Genomic DNA, 14,418 nt, shown 5'->3' with positions numbered 1-14,418 from the left:
TGGACCGACCGATAGGTAGATAATCTGTTCGACACACAAACACAGCTGTAGCAGACATATGGAACAAGAGTCCACAGTGAATCTCTCTTTCTCACCGTGCTTATTAAGACATTACAGCTATTTGCACCTAGCTGCACTAATCCTACAGCCTTATGCTTACGGGTACCGCAGCCAAGTGGCCTTATAGAGAGGCCTTCTCCCTCATCCCCTTTGTACGATTGTAACCTCTCTGCGCGTGAGCATCTGTGACTATGATGAATAGACAAGGCGAAAGAAGAGAGAGTGTATGTGAGACATCGCACAAGTGAGGTCACTGAGGATAGAAAAAGCTGAGAGCATGGACAAGGTAGAGAAAGAGAATGAGGAGGAAGTAGTGCATACAAATTCACAAATTGCACACAAAAGCCACTACGAGCACTCTGCCCCTGTGTTTATGTCCTTCTGAGGCATGTGGACGTGCGTGTGCGTGTGTATCTGTGCGCGCGTAAGGCCGGGGTAGGTTAAACTTGTACTCCTGAAGTGTTCCCAGAAGAGATTAATCGTCCTGTGCTAGAATGCAGCATCTTGGTCATAAATCATCACCTGACCCCCCTCGCTCTGCTGCTGCCACACGTCGCCATGAAGTCAGGGTAAAAGGAATGTCAATCTATAGCCAAGGTGAACAAACAAATTCGTTGATTGATACAGGATGTGAAAGGCAGGTAATTAAGCCTTTAATTACCATGAGTAAATTCTCCTTCATTCGAATGACCTATCAAAAGTGTGAAACCAAAAACTTTTTTCAAAAAACAAATCATTTCTCAGACATTTTAGAGACAATGCAGGATAGTAAAATAAATTGATATCTTTTTTTTTGTCGACGGACTTTTGCTCCACAGTTTGGATCAGAAGACTATAATAATTTTGTGATTGATTTATTCTCTGACACATTATTATTCATGTCTAAAGACAGTAAACGTTAAATAGTCATTCAAACTTAAATTAGCATATGGTAGCAGTACCAACTTTGACAGGGCCAACGGCTTTAATGTCATAACTCAAACAATGCCCAATTGTAAAGTAAACTTTGTGTGCCCGAGAAAAATAAGTGGACCGGTTGCCAGTCAGTTGCAGAGCAAACACTATCTATTGAGAGACAACCATTCACTCTCAAACTGATGCTGTCTTTGAGTGGAAACTAATCAGGCTCTGCCTGCACCTTAATCAGGCGAACAAATTCAATGCAGTTGTAAATTCTTGATGCACACACACACACACACATAACAGGGTTCGGTTCGGGTTCTGGCCTCCCTGTGTGGAGTTTGCATGTTCTCACCGTACCGTGCATGGGGTTTCTCGGGGCAATCAGGTTTTCTCCCACATTCCACAAACATGCATGGCAGCCTGATTGAACACTCTAAATTGTCCCTAGATGTGAGTGTGAGCGTGGATGGTTGTTCGTCTGTGTGCCCCGCAATTGGCTGGCAACCGGTGCAGGGTGCCCCCCCGTTTACTGCCCAGAGACGGCTGGGATGAATGGATAATTTATGTCATGCCAAAACTTGCACAATAAAATCTGAATTGAAAACAGTGTACGTTCTGCAAGTATTTACGAGTAATACCGGGAAATGGAAATAACTTTGGAAGAGAATTTACTGTGTGCACCCCTACACTCCTAAGATGTTAATTTACGCCGTTTTCCGTACTATATTTCCAACTGCTCCTCCAAAGCTGAAGGGCAGTGGAATCCAGTGGACACTCCTCACCCATCGATGAAGTTTTTACACCTTCATGCTCACATTCAGTTGTGCCGTATGTTGTGATTCAGGAACAAATAAAATGGCTGTTCTTTCAGTTAGGTTCAAGTGCAGGAAATTGATTCTTTAATAAAAATTCAACAGCCAAGTTTCATTACGTTTCAGAGCTTATTCTCTTTCCCTTGCGGAGGGGAAAAATATCAGTTCATTAAATTACTTTTCTGAAAAGTCTCGAGGGATGCCATCTTAACTCCCACCCTCTTTCACAAGGCCATTTTAGACTGTAACTAGGCATGTCTGCTTAGAAATGCAGGCAGGGAGAAGAAGCAAGCACATGTAAGCGATGCATGGAAGCACACTACATTTTCTGAAATCAATGGCTGCCAAAGGGTTTGCGGTAATTCCATTGAATAGAGCATGGAACGGAACGATCCCATCAATCAAGGTTGAGGGAGTTTGCATGCCATAAATGGCAAAGCTGCTGTAATTTGAAATTGCAAATGAAGAACGTGTGTACAGATGCATGCATGGTTGCACTCAGTACATGCTTGGATATGTCCATGGCTAAAAGGGGTAGATTCCTCCCTCATCTTTTATGACTGCACACATTTTGAGGAACCTGTTCATGTGTTTTCTAGGCATGCCAACATCTTTTTGTCACCAATTGTGACTTTTTCTTTTTTTTTCTATCAGCCCTCAATACTCAACATTGAGAATTTTTCTCTTTGCGCTTATCCTTATTCATAAATCACGGCTTTGAAACACGAGGGTTTTCTTTCGCTATCTAAAAATTACCCGGTAAACATACATGGTTTTCTGATCTGCTTTGTCCTCACAAGGGTCCTTGGGCATGCTGGAGCCTATCCCAGCCATCTTCGGGCATTAGGAGGGGGTACAGCCAATTGCAGGGCACACATAGACAAACAACCACTCACACTCATCGGTGTGAATTTAGAGTGTTCCATGAACCTGCCATGCATGTTTTTTGGAGCATGGGAGGAAAACCAAGTACCCGGAGGCAACCCACGCATGCAGGCACAGGGAGAACATGCAAACTCCACACAGGAAGGCCAGAGCCGGAATCGAACCCTGCACCTCTGCACTGTGAGGCACGTTAACCAGTCATCTAACGCCCTATATACAAGTATGTGTGTATTTTATACAGTAATCGCTCATTTATCACGGTTAATGGGGACCAAAACCACCCGCAGTAAACGAAAATCCGCGAATTAGCGACCCCCCCCCATATACAGTAGGTACATGTACATATTTATAAGGCCAAATTGAATGGTATACATGGATGTAGAAGTAAATTTTTAAGTAATTAGCATGACTTAATGCTGTATACTAATAGATTTAAACATGTATAAGTTAGGTTAGTTTATGAATAACAAAATACAGTAAACATATACATGTAGTACTGTATATGTTGCTCTATGTGACTCGCTGTTGTTTTGCTGACTTTTGCTGCTTCTCGCGGACCTTTTGCGTACTTTTTGCGGACTTCAAAAAAAAATTATGAATATGTTTGAAAAAATCTGCGATGCACTGAAGCCGCGATAAACAAACCGCGAAATAGCGAGGGATCACTGTCTCTCTCTCTCTCTCTCTCTCTCTCTCTCTCTCTCTCTCTCTCTCTCTCCCTCTCCCTCTCCCTCTCTCTCTCTCTCTCTCTCTCTCTCCCTCTCTCCCTATATATATATATATATATATATATATATATATATATATATATATATATATATATATATATATATATATATATATAATCTTTGAGGCATATCGATGACAAAAAAAAAAAATCATCTTCGGCCAAGTCTAAGAACAGAAATACACAAGACAGGCAGTCCACAGTCATGAAACGGGCACAAGAGAGCATCCCCTCTCTCTCTCTCTCTCTCTCTCTCTATGAGAGAGAGAGAGGGAGAGAGAGAGAGAGACACGGAAATCCAAAGTAAGTCTTCTGTGCTGATATTTTTTTAGATGCTTCACAAAAAGTAGAAGGATCTCCTGGAAAGTAGATGCCTGGTCAACACAGTATTCTAGTTTCCATATGGAATGAAAAATGATTGATGTTTCTCTTTATTGCTAATCCATTAACACAAACATCATACGTACCTGCCATTAATCTGAGCCATTATTCATGAGTTCATATGCTTGAAAGCACATACTGAAGATTGGAGATGCTAGACAACTTAACAAGAAGTGCAGCCGTAAGCCCACAAAGAGGCATGTTGAGGAGGTTGAGTTAAAACCAGTCAGTCAGTTGAATGACAGATGCACAGTCGTAACTATCATCCCTGATATCATCCAGCTGTGCAATCATTTGACTGCTGTCAAAAGCTCTACTTTTTGGAAAGCATTGCTAACGCTGAGTGTCACAATCCACACATTCATTTGAACACACATAGACAGGCACACACTCATCGAAGTATTCTTCCAAGTGTTGTCTGATCCACACAATGTGACTCACCATATCGAAATCATACGAGAACTTCATAGGTCATGTAGGTCACAAAGAAGGGGCATCGAGGGGAGGATGGCATTGATGAGCTTCAGATTTCAATATATGGTCGGAGCAACAAAAGTCCTCAAGTTCCACAAGAGAACTTCATTGAATATATTAATATAGGTCTGAAATGCTTTTCATTCTGAAGTAAATGCAATAATTTGTCTTGAATGCCTTTTTAAGGGTCGGTGTTCCAATAGAGAGATATTGTGGAATCTTTTCTGGCAGTATGTTGCACATTAAGTCTCTCCATACTACTTCAAGACAGTTAATTGGCAATCAACCAAAGTGTGCTCCAAGAAGAAGTACACAGTAGAGCTCGGAGATATGATTTTTTTTTGAAAATGTGTGTGTGTGTTTATATACTGTATATATACAGGCCATTCAAGTAATGTGGAATACATAACCCTAAATCAAAATGCCCTAATGGTATTAAATTGCAAAGTACATGCAAAGATAGCAGGACAGTATATGTGTTTCCTAATTTGAGTGTCCTTGAAAATCATCTAATGTACACTTTATAAGTGAAGCATTAACATTAAAATTAATTTCATTCATCTTGCGAACCGCTTGATCCTCACTAGGGTCGCGGGGGGTGCTGGAGCCTATCCCAGCTGTCTCCGGGCAGTAGGCGGGGGACACCCTGAATCGGTTGCCAGCCAATCGCAGGGCACACAGAGACGAACAACCATCCACGCCCACACTCACACCTGAAGACAATTTAGAGCGTCCAATCAGCCTGCCATGCATGTTTTTGGAATGTGGGAGGAAACCGGAGCACCCGGAGAAAACCCACGCAGGCCCGGGGAGAACATGCAAACTCCACACAGGGAGGCCAGAGCTGGAATCGAACCCGGTAACTGTGCACTGTGAAGCCGACGTGCTAACCACTGGACTACCGGGCCGCCTAACATTAAAATTGAATTATTAATTCATTCGCCAAGTCACATTTGCCGCCCTGTGTCCAAAATTGTCTTCTTAAAGAATCTGCAGGTTGCTTCATGTTTTTTTGTTTGTCTTTTAAGATGTTGTGGCTAATGCCCGTTCTTTATGGTTGTTAAAGCAAATTTGATAATTAATAAAGTGTTAGCTGACATGACTGACAGAAAAAGAGTGCGAGCTTTGGCACTCACAGTCAGGCTAACCAATCAAATTGCTATTTGATTATATCATCTAAAAAACATTTCAAGTTTCTTTTGAATATGGATCTTAATTTTCAGTTGTAAAAACAGAGATGGACTCGGTCAAGCCAATAACAATATTTTGCGAGTTCGATAGCCGAGACCAAGATTAGGCAGAACACCCAAAAAAAAAATTTAAACAAGTCAATTGCGAACTGCAAGCCTCCGGTGAGTGCAAGCTGACTTATCATCAGCTCCAATATAATATATCAATGAAGATGGAATACTGCTGCAACTGGGCTTGCTTTTGCACAGCAATTCAGGATTACGAATTAGACAACCACTTGCCTGAAGACATCACATTTTCTAGCTTCCCAAAACAAGATGTATAATGCCTCACAGATGCAATTAGGGATAAACAAAACATAGAAGGGTAAACAATTTTAGCTCCTTCAAGATGGACAATCCAGAGAATGAATGGGTGAATATGCTAAACTCATGCCACTTCATTTCATCCCCTATCAAAAATAACACCATATAAAAAAAACACTTTCACTCACCACACTCCAAGATAAGGGGGCACTTTTTCTTTAAAACTCAGAGTTCTTAATTAATCAGTGGTGACACGAGGTTATTTCTCCTTCCATTACCACAATGATGTGTACAAAATATTAAGATGCTTCAGGGGTAATGAACTGTACCGCACAAGTCTTAGTTGTGATTCAAATTTAGTTGATGAAAGAGCATCCATGCCATCAATTCCATTTACCAATGAAACACTGACCACCTGCCTAGGGCTCAAAATGCATCAAAATCAACAACAACGACAACAAAAACAACTCAAACTTTGGGATCCAGGCGAAAGAGACTGCTCAGAATGAACCAAAGTCCCCCCCTCCCCTCACCCTCCTCCCCCACAGCATGCAAACATATCAAGCTAAAACAAACCGTACTATAGATGCTATATAAACATTTATTAATTTGGAGAAGCACAACATGTCAAAAAAATATGACCATCGAGATAATGCCCTGCTCATATGCACAGTGATCCCTCGCTACTTCCCGATTCACTTATTGTGGCACCAGTGCATTACGGATTTTTCAAAAATATTTATAGTCCCCCTAAAAAGGTAGCGAAAAGGCCGCAAAAGGTCTGCGAGAGGCTGTGGAAGTCATCAAAACAACAGCAAGTCACATAGAGCAACATATACAGTACTGTATGTATTTTGTATGTTTATGTTGACTGTATTTTGTTATTTATACACTAAACTAACCTACCATATATATATATATATATATATATATATATATATATATATATATATATATATTAGTATAGGGCGGCCCGGTGGTCCACTGGTTAGCGCGTCAACCTCACAGTGCAGATGTCGTATGTAGCATTAAGTAATGTTAATTGCTACAAACGTTTACTTCTATCTGCAAGTATGTCATTAAATTTGGCCTTCTAAATATTATATATACACTCGTACACATGTACATATACCTGTACATCCATGAGGGGGGGTTACCTACTTCGCTGATTTCCCTCTTCGTTCTGGTCCCCATTAACCGAGGTAAGCAAGGGATCAGTGTATATCGCAAACGCGTGCAATAAGCTGGAATTGTATGTTTTTAGATGCAAGCTTTCATATGCATCGACATCCAATAAGAGAACAACGTCGAGGAGCATTACTAAACACAAAATAACAATGTTATGAAGCCCTATTTTAATTGGTCATAAATTTTACACCAAATTGATTACATTTTCAAGCAATTGCCTATCCTATTGTACTCAACAGAATCAGGCATTTTCACATTTTTTTTAACCAAACACACTTTGTTATAGCATACATTAAATTAAGCAAAAAAAGCTGATGTTGAACGAAAGTCATTGTTTCATTTCGGATTTTTGGACAGAAAATAAAATAAAAGGCAACAACTAAGGGTTCATTACTGTCGTTAAGGTAATCAAACTGCATTGTAATAATTGATGCAATTGTGGGGTTTTTTTTTCCTTTATTAATGTGAGAGACATCTGACTGTAATTTGGCAATAGCGCGATGCTGGCCCTGCGACAAACATTCAACCCGCTATGTGGGTTCATTATCTAACTCTGAGTGGGCTCTGAATTGGTTTGGAAGACCAAACGGTTAGCTGAGCTTGCAGTACCAACATGGGTCATGCCTAGTGTGAAAACGGCATTAGTGAAATTGGACCCTTGAGCTTTTTAATGCTCTTTTCCATCTGTTTGCCTGTGTGCATGTCCAGGGTTGTATCTACGCAACGGAGCACAAGGAGTCACAATGAATATAACAGCCCCTGAAGAAGGTGCATTGTCCCAAGAGGGTGTTCATTTAATATGCGTGCCTATTTATGTGCATATAGCGTATACTGCCGCGCTTACGCATTTGGGTTATTGTGTGAAGCCTGGGTCTCTAATCCCCTAATCTGCTGAACCTGGAAGTCACTGCAGTTATCTGTCAGCCGGGTCAGAAAGGGGCTCAACACTATAACACGTGCACAAGCGTACACACACAGCCAAACGCATTAACACTCCCACAAACACCCGCACAGTGAGAGTAATTTAGTCAACAGGGTCAACCTCATTCAGTCGAATCAAGGTTGATGCTCCTCTGTCCAAACCTCACAGGTGTTGGAATAAACTGTAGACATACATAACCCAAATAGAGGTATTGAGAGCAGGCAGAAAGCGGTAGAGAGACTCGCTCCACTTATTTTCACCTCTAAATTAAAAACAGCATGTTCCAATGCAGTCAGGAATAGTGTCTGTATAAAAGTTCATCATGAAAACACATTTCTGAAAGATTGAATTGGAGGTTTCATGTGGGTCTCAAGACAAATTCACATACACATCTTTCCCATTGTATTTGATACAAAATGCCTCCATAGGCCCAATGTATTTATTTAGTCCCCCCTTAAGTGCAGGCCATGTCATTATCACCAGTTTAGCCGTTCAGGTCAGCTTTCAGGCGCAACATTTTAATTTACATTTCCTACCATATTATCATTTGGGCCCTGATGAGTTGTTATTTTTAAGAAGCGTGTCTCCAAAAGGAGGATTAGGAAATACTGATCAACATGGTGATGCCATTCAGCTAAGCTTCTGGCGCATAAGGTCCAGCCAGGACACAGACTCTGAGAACCTCTAATGCTCTGACGCTTGTGTTGGTTCCAAAGCTCTAAGGTCTGTCTCTTTATGTATAAATACACACACGTCTTTGTGTGTGTGTGTGGGTGGGTTGATGGGTATGTGCCAAATAGGACACCCTGAGGGTTTGTCTGGAGCGTGTGGTTGACATGGCCTGCTGCTGTCCAGTGTGCTCCTATTAGTGTTCGTACACATGCAAACACATGCTATGCACGCACTCTGGCAAACACAACACTGCTTGACACAAAAGTGACAGATGCTTTTACAGTCTAAGTGAGTACTGTGTATTCGGACATATACAGTATATACAATATATATGTATAGACGTACACATTTCAAAGTGCTTAGTGATCACACTGCAATCTGAAGGCGAGGCTTTCCTTTTGAATTCTACGACCGTGTCAAAAGCTCAAGCTGGAGGGACAGGAAGCCATACTACAGACACCAATAGATCACACAGACACATGACTGCTTGGCGAGAGCGAAAGGTGCAGGAGACGAAGGTACCGAGCGAAACTGTGTGGGTTTTGTGAATGTGTGATCTCAGTGGGACGGCTCATCATCTCTCTGTGTTGTTATGTCATAAATTAATGGGAACTGTTGGACTAAGGTACCCACTGGATGGGTAGCGGGTGGGATTTTTTGTTGTTGTTCCTTTCACCGCGTCCCACCAGAAAGCGCTGGTACTGTATTGGGATGCATTCTTAACTTGCAAAAACACGTTGCACAAGCATGCCAAACGAATCTTAATTCCCGACTGAAAAGATTCCTTCAATGTACTGGAGACTGCAGCTGGCCTTAGCTTTCGGACGTAATTTACAATTTAGTTCTTGATTGTCCACGTTGTGCCTATAACCATTTTTTCTTTTTTTAATCGTCTATATCAGGGTTGCCCATTAGGTCGACGCTGATCTACCGGTAGATCTAAGACAGGTCCCAAGTAGATCCGAGGAGTGTCGAGGAGAAAAAAAAACAAACAACCATTTGTGTGTCTTTGTACATGTTAGTAATATTTTTGTGTGTTAATGTACACCTCACCCTAATCATTTTATCAGTCTCATTTTCACCCAAAAAATATTTGAAAAATAAAATAAAGCAGGTAAATCTTGAATTTACGGTGGCGCGTGAATACGTCACCGGAAGTTGTTAGCTCTCAGCAGTCTGCAATTGCAGCTTGTGATCAGAACTGTTGCGCTCTATCTTTTATCGTCATTATTCTCATTCAGAGTTTGCTTCGTGATCAATTCACCGAGGGCATGGGCAAAGAATAGGAATCTATGAGGGCCCAGGGAAGCACTTTAAAACGGTACATGTGAGCTGCGATAGTTAACAGGCTACAAAAGTGCGTTGCATGCCTCAGTTTCAGGCTGTTTCTCATCATGGCGTGCGTGTGTGTGTGTGTGTGTGTGCGTGCATGTGTGTGCGCGTGCCGGTAAGGGTAGATCCCGGGAGGTTCGTTGATCAAAAAGTAGATCTTCGATCCAAAAAGTTTGGGCACCCCTGGTCTATATCTACTTTCAAGTGGTCACTGCATTTACTAGCGAATCACCTGAAACAACCGCATACACCCAAAATGCAGGTGTAGGGGCTGGGGACAAATGCTTGACGAGCTGGTGGCTGTCCTACTACAAAGGTAGGATGTATTGTTCGTTTTTACACATTAAGGAATAATATAATCCAACAACTGCGATTTACAATGCACGATATTGTATTCATTTCACCTATGATGCGGGTTAATACTGTCCTAAAATTTTGAAGATGACGCAACTTGATGCTTTTCTGGTGAACTCATCTTAGCATCGCTTGCTCCAAAGCTGCATGGCTAAAGCAGTGATCGCGTTTGAGTGCAACGAGACTTGATTATTATGGGAAATGTCTAAGATAATTAAATAAGGACAAGGAAAGTGTGACAGTCACTGTTGGATAATATTTTTAGAAGAAAACATTAATGGCCGCGAGAGGCACTTGAGATTGTGAGTCCCTGGCTTAGATGGTAAGCACAATTAAAATGTTCTTTACTTTGAAGCAGGGATGGCTCCAGGATTTTTGTTCTTTTCCGGGGCTTAACATAATTTATAAATATATTTTAGAGTATAAAATGAAATGCCTGTGGTGCTTAACTTGGGCTACACAAATTTCTGACGAGGCTATAGCCATCCTTGGGCTGATGTCGCGCCATTCCTGCTTTGAAAGTTACTTTACTGTTCAAACATCAAGTGTGATGTGTAGAGGCATCCCGATCACTTTCATACATATTCCAGAGGAAAAAAAAGGTAGCCTGGGTGGGGGGTGGCACAATTTTCCAGAGTATTGTAATTTAAATGATAATCAATCGAATAATGTATTCCCAAAATCTCTGTTTGTGACAGAACATGTAACTGTGTTAAAATGTCACAATCATCAAACGAACTGTTGATGAATACTTGGCATTTTGACAGTAATTATATTAAAACTATGCCCAAATACTATGAAAGCTTAGAGTCCATGTACTTAATATGAGGGCACTGGAAGGGAAGCACTGTTTCAGAATCAAATAAAGAGTGATACATAATTAGGGGAGGGGAAATGGGAATACAGATGGGACCATTAAGACACACAATTGTGACACTCACGCAGGGGTGGGTGAAGGGTCCCGATAATGACAGGTCAAGCATCAAATTAAAGCCCACTGGCCACTCAGTCTGTGTCATGATGACAGAAGAGCATCTTTATTAAGTGCAGAAACTCTTCGACAGACGAGTTTAGTGTGTGTGTGTGTGTGTACCTTGGACACTAAATCTTGGCCTTTAGTGAATATACACCTGATTTAATTTCATTTTCATTGAACAGTTAAGAAAGGCGCGCGTGATGGCACTCGTGCACGTTTTCAGCCTCCCGAATACCTGCCTTAGAAAAATAGATCCACTCCACACTGGCGGCACAAACAACCTTGTAGCGCATACTAGCAAAAGGAGCACGGTCGAGCCATTGTCAGCCAAATGCAGTCCCTCCCCACACATGACCGTGAACATTATTCAATGAAAGACACCTCAATGTCACGACACTGCCCTGCTCTCCCCACACTCTCTGACAGAAGATTGCATCGACGCATCGTACCAGCATCCACAGAAGCTGAACACAAACAATCAATGTGAGCATCTCTGTTGCGTTTTAAAACATGACGTACCTGCTTTCCAGAAGCGTTCAGCGCATAATCCTCCGTCTTCGATGTGCAACTTTTTTTTCCTTGGCGCCCAACAAAAGGGTTTCACACGTGTATTTACTTTTCTTTGCCTTCTTGGTCTTAATAAGGGTCTACAGTATGCGGGCAAGCTGCGGAAAAAAGAAGCAAAAAAACCTCCCGCAAAACATTTTAGTATACGCCGGACTCAAACGGAGCAATCCATCCGGTGTCAAAGCAGATAGCAGGAAAGAAAAAAAAACACAGAGAGAGCGCTAACTTTATAAAATGCCCATACAGCTAACACACGAAGCAGTGCGCAAACGTCGAGTCCTCACCGAAGAGAACGAGCCAGACACGCTGTCGGACATACTGCGAAAGGAATCAACAAACGGCAATGACCGAGGCACGGGAGCGCGCGTTCACGGCCGAGCCAGCGGTCATTATTATTATCTGAGCATGCAGGCTTTAATCCACTGTGCACTGTCAGTTGCAGCAGCATCCTTGCAAGCAACGGGCAGGTGCAATTGAAGCACTTCAAATCGGACTTCTGCATGCAAATCACGATTTCATCTGCTGGTGTCCAATTATATATATTTTTAAAATGTCTTATAAATGTTAAGGTAGTTGTCTAATCGAACTAACATCAGACAACCTTGAAATAGATTATGGACAATCAATCTGAGTTTTCCTAATCATTATCAATCCAGCTCCCATTCAAACCATGCATGTATTGAATGAAGACAAGTTTATGCTAGGCGTAGACTTAAAAAATACGTCGTTAAGAATTGTGCTTGAAGTTATCACAGATAGGTAAATTCCCGTCCCATTGTTTTGCATGCCATTGATTTACAAAATCTAAATTGACATTGACGTCTATCCATAGACATCAATGGAGACCAAGCTACAAGTCTGAAGAGAAGTCTGTCGTGTCCCACCTTGGTCATTCATATTTCTGGCATCGCAAAGGAAGCACCTGCGTCAAACTTTTAACATCAATCAATGGATTAACATTCCGCGCCCCAGATGCACAATGTCACTTTCAGACAACCAAGAAAAATAAAACAAATTAACTCATCATTAACGATATTCCATGTAGGCTGCATGACACTTGTGTTTCAAAATAGTCTTATTTTTTAATGAATGATATTTTGTCTTCGAATTTGAGCATTAATTGGTTGGGCTCTTATTTCTTTGTCGTTTCTGATCTACTATAGGTGCCCGTTTTAAATAGTGCCCCCTAGTGTTCAGACTGAAATACCACATTGCTGAAATGTTTTGTTTTCCAGGCCGCATTTAGGTGAAATAGGCTCCAGCACCCCCCGCGACCCTAGTGACGATCAAGCGGCTCGGAAGATGAATGAATGAATGAATGGGGAAAGACCATGACATTGGTTCTTAAAATGTCAGTAACGACAATGTATTTCTTTAAAAAGTCATCATATTTGATAAACCATAAAACATGTTTTCATCACAACTGCAAGACGTAAAGGCATGAGCAGATAAAGTACTCAGATGTAAGTATTTGTCAGGAAACATTTTTTGGGGTGGATTAAGTTTTGATCATATCACATTTCACTAACGTCACACCTCTATAATATTTTTTTGCGCAAAAATTGACGTGCATGCCTGCTCAGTACAGTCTCCACCTTCCATGTCCCAGTGCTCATTGCAGTGGTCTTTATGCATCTCGATTCAAATAGTGCACCCACTACACTGCAGGCTACTCTTCACATTAGTGCACTGCCTGATGGGCTTTTGCAATATTAGCAGCAATAGAAAGGTGTAATAACAGGAGCACGCAATCATGCACCATAACAAGGGAAAGCATAGTTAACAGTTACACTATTGCTACTCCCTCTACGAGCAAGCTGTAAATACATATTTCCCAGTGGAGGTATGGTAATAACTTCTGCTTATTTGAAAACATCCCGTAAAGAGAACCTTGTGGCTCTTTTGATAAAGACTTCATTTCAGAGGCATTTTTAATGCATAACTGGGTATTGACATGGAACATGAGCCAACATTGTGCCTTTTATTTATTTTATTTTTTCCAATTCTGTGTTGGTTTTCTGGTTTCTAGCCTAGCATGTCCTATAAGTTAGGGGTGAAACAATGTTTTGCGTTCTTGCTTGCCGCCTGCACACCTGCCAACCATTTGTTGGCAATTGCACCTACTATATTTGGGCGCTCCGGCAGTCGACTCACTGCCGGAGTATTCCACGCCGTGCCATTTGCTATCGTCTATTCCTTCTCGGTTAAAACTCTGACTTAAATGACTACTGACTATTATTGCGTGCCTTGATATTCCACTCGTGTTTGAGAACTTTCTCCTTGCCGTTTTTGTTTCGCAAGCGTTTTCTGTTGCCTCGTTGTTATTTCCTGGTCCTCTTTTTGACCAGCGTTTTCTGTTGCCTCGTTATTGTTTGTCCTGTCCTGTTCTGTTGTCCGTTTAGACGGGGATTTTGTGTTATAATAAATCTCATTTTTTATGACAAAATTCCTTTTCTGTGTCCTTTCTGCGTCTTCCGAACCGCTTGATCCTCACTAGGGTCGCGGGGGGTGCTGGAGCCTATCCCAGCCGTCTTCGGGCAGTAGGTGGGGGACACCCTGAATCAGTTGCCAGCCAATCGCAGGGCACAACAACCAACAACCATCCACACCCACACTCACACCGAGGGACAATTTAGAGCGCCCAATCAGCCTGCCATAAATGTTTTTGG

The 14,418-nt window shown here is 41.6% G+C and overlaps 2 protein-coding genes across 15 annotated transcripts in view; one reads left to right on the top strand and one right to left on the bottom strand.

The window, feature by feature from the left end:
- cnot7 (CCR4-NOT transcription complex, subunit 7) overlaps window positions 1-11,791 on the top strand; it is a 256,938-nt gene extending 245,147 nt beyond the window's left edge. For both annotated transcript variants that reach the window (XR_007961363.1, XR_007961364.1), the window contains exon 7: window positions 11,779-11,791. The gene's annotated coding sequence lies outside the window, so the exon portion shown is untranslated. The remainder of the gene's footprint in view (window positions 1-11,778) is intronic.
- The window catches only part of tenm2a (teneurin transmembrane protein 2a), a 215,081-nt gene extending 202,949 nt beyond the window's left edge, over window positions 1-12,132 (bottom strand). For 7 of the 13 annotated variants that reach the window (XM_052057305.1, XM_052057300.1, XM_052057313.1 and 4 more), the window contains exon 1: window positions 11,702-12,132. The gene's annotated coding sequence lies outside the window, so the exon portion shown is untranslated. The remainder of the gene's footprint in view (window positions 1-11,701) is intronic. The other 6 variants (XM_052057321.1, XM_052057330.1, XM_052057359.1 and 3 more) reach the window with 2 other exon arrangements.
- Between the last annotated feature and the right edge of the window lie 2,286 nt (window positions 12,133-14,418).

This window comes from Hippocampus zosterae, chromosome 1, assembly GCF_025434085.1.
Source record: "Hippocampus zosterae strain Florida chromosome 1, ASM2543408v3, whole genome shotgun sequence".
Lineage (NCBI taxonomy): Eukaryota > Metazoa > Chordata > Actinopteri > Syngnathiformes > Syngnathidae > Hippocampus > Hippocampus zosterae.
This window is presented reverse-complemented; position numbering and strand designations above follow the sequence as displayed.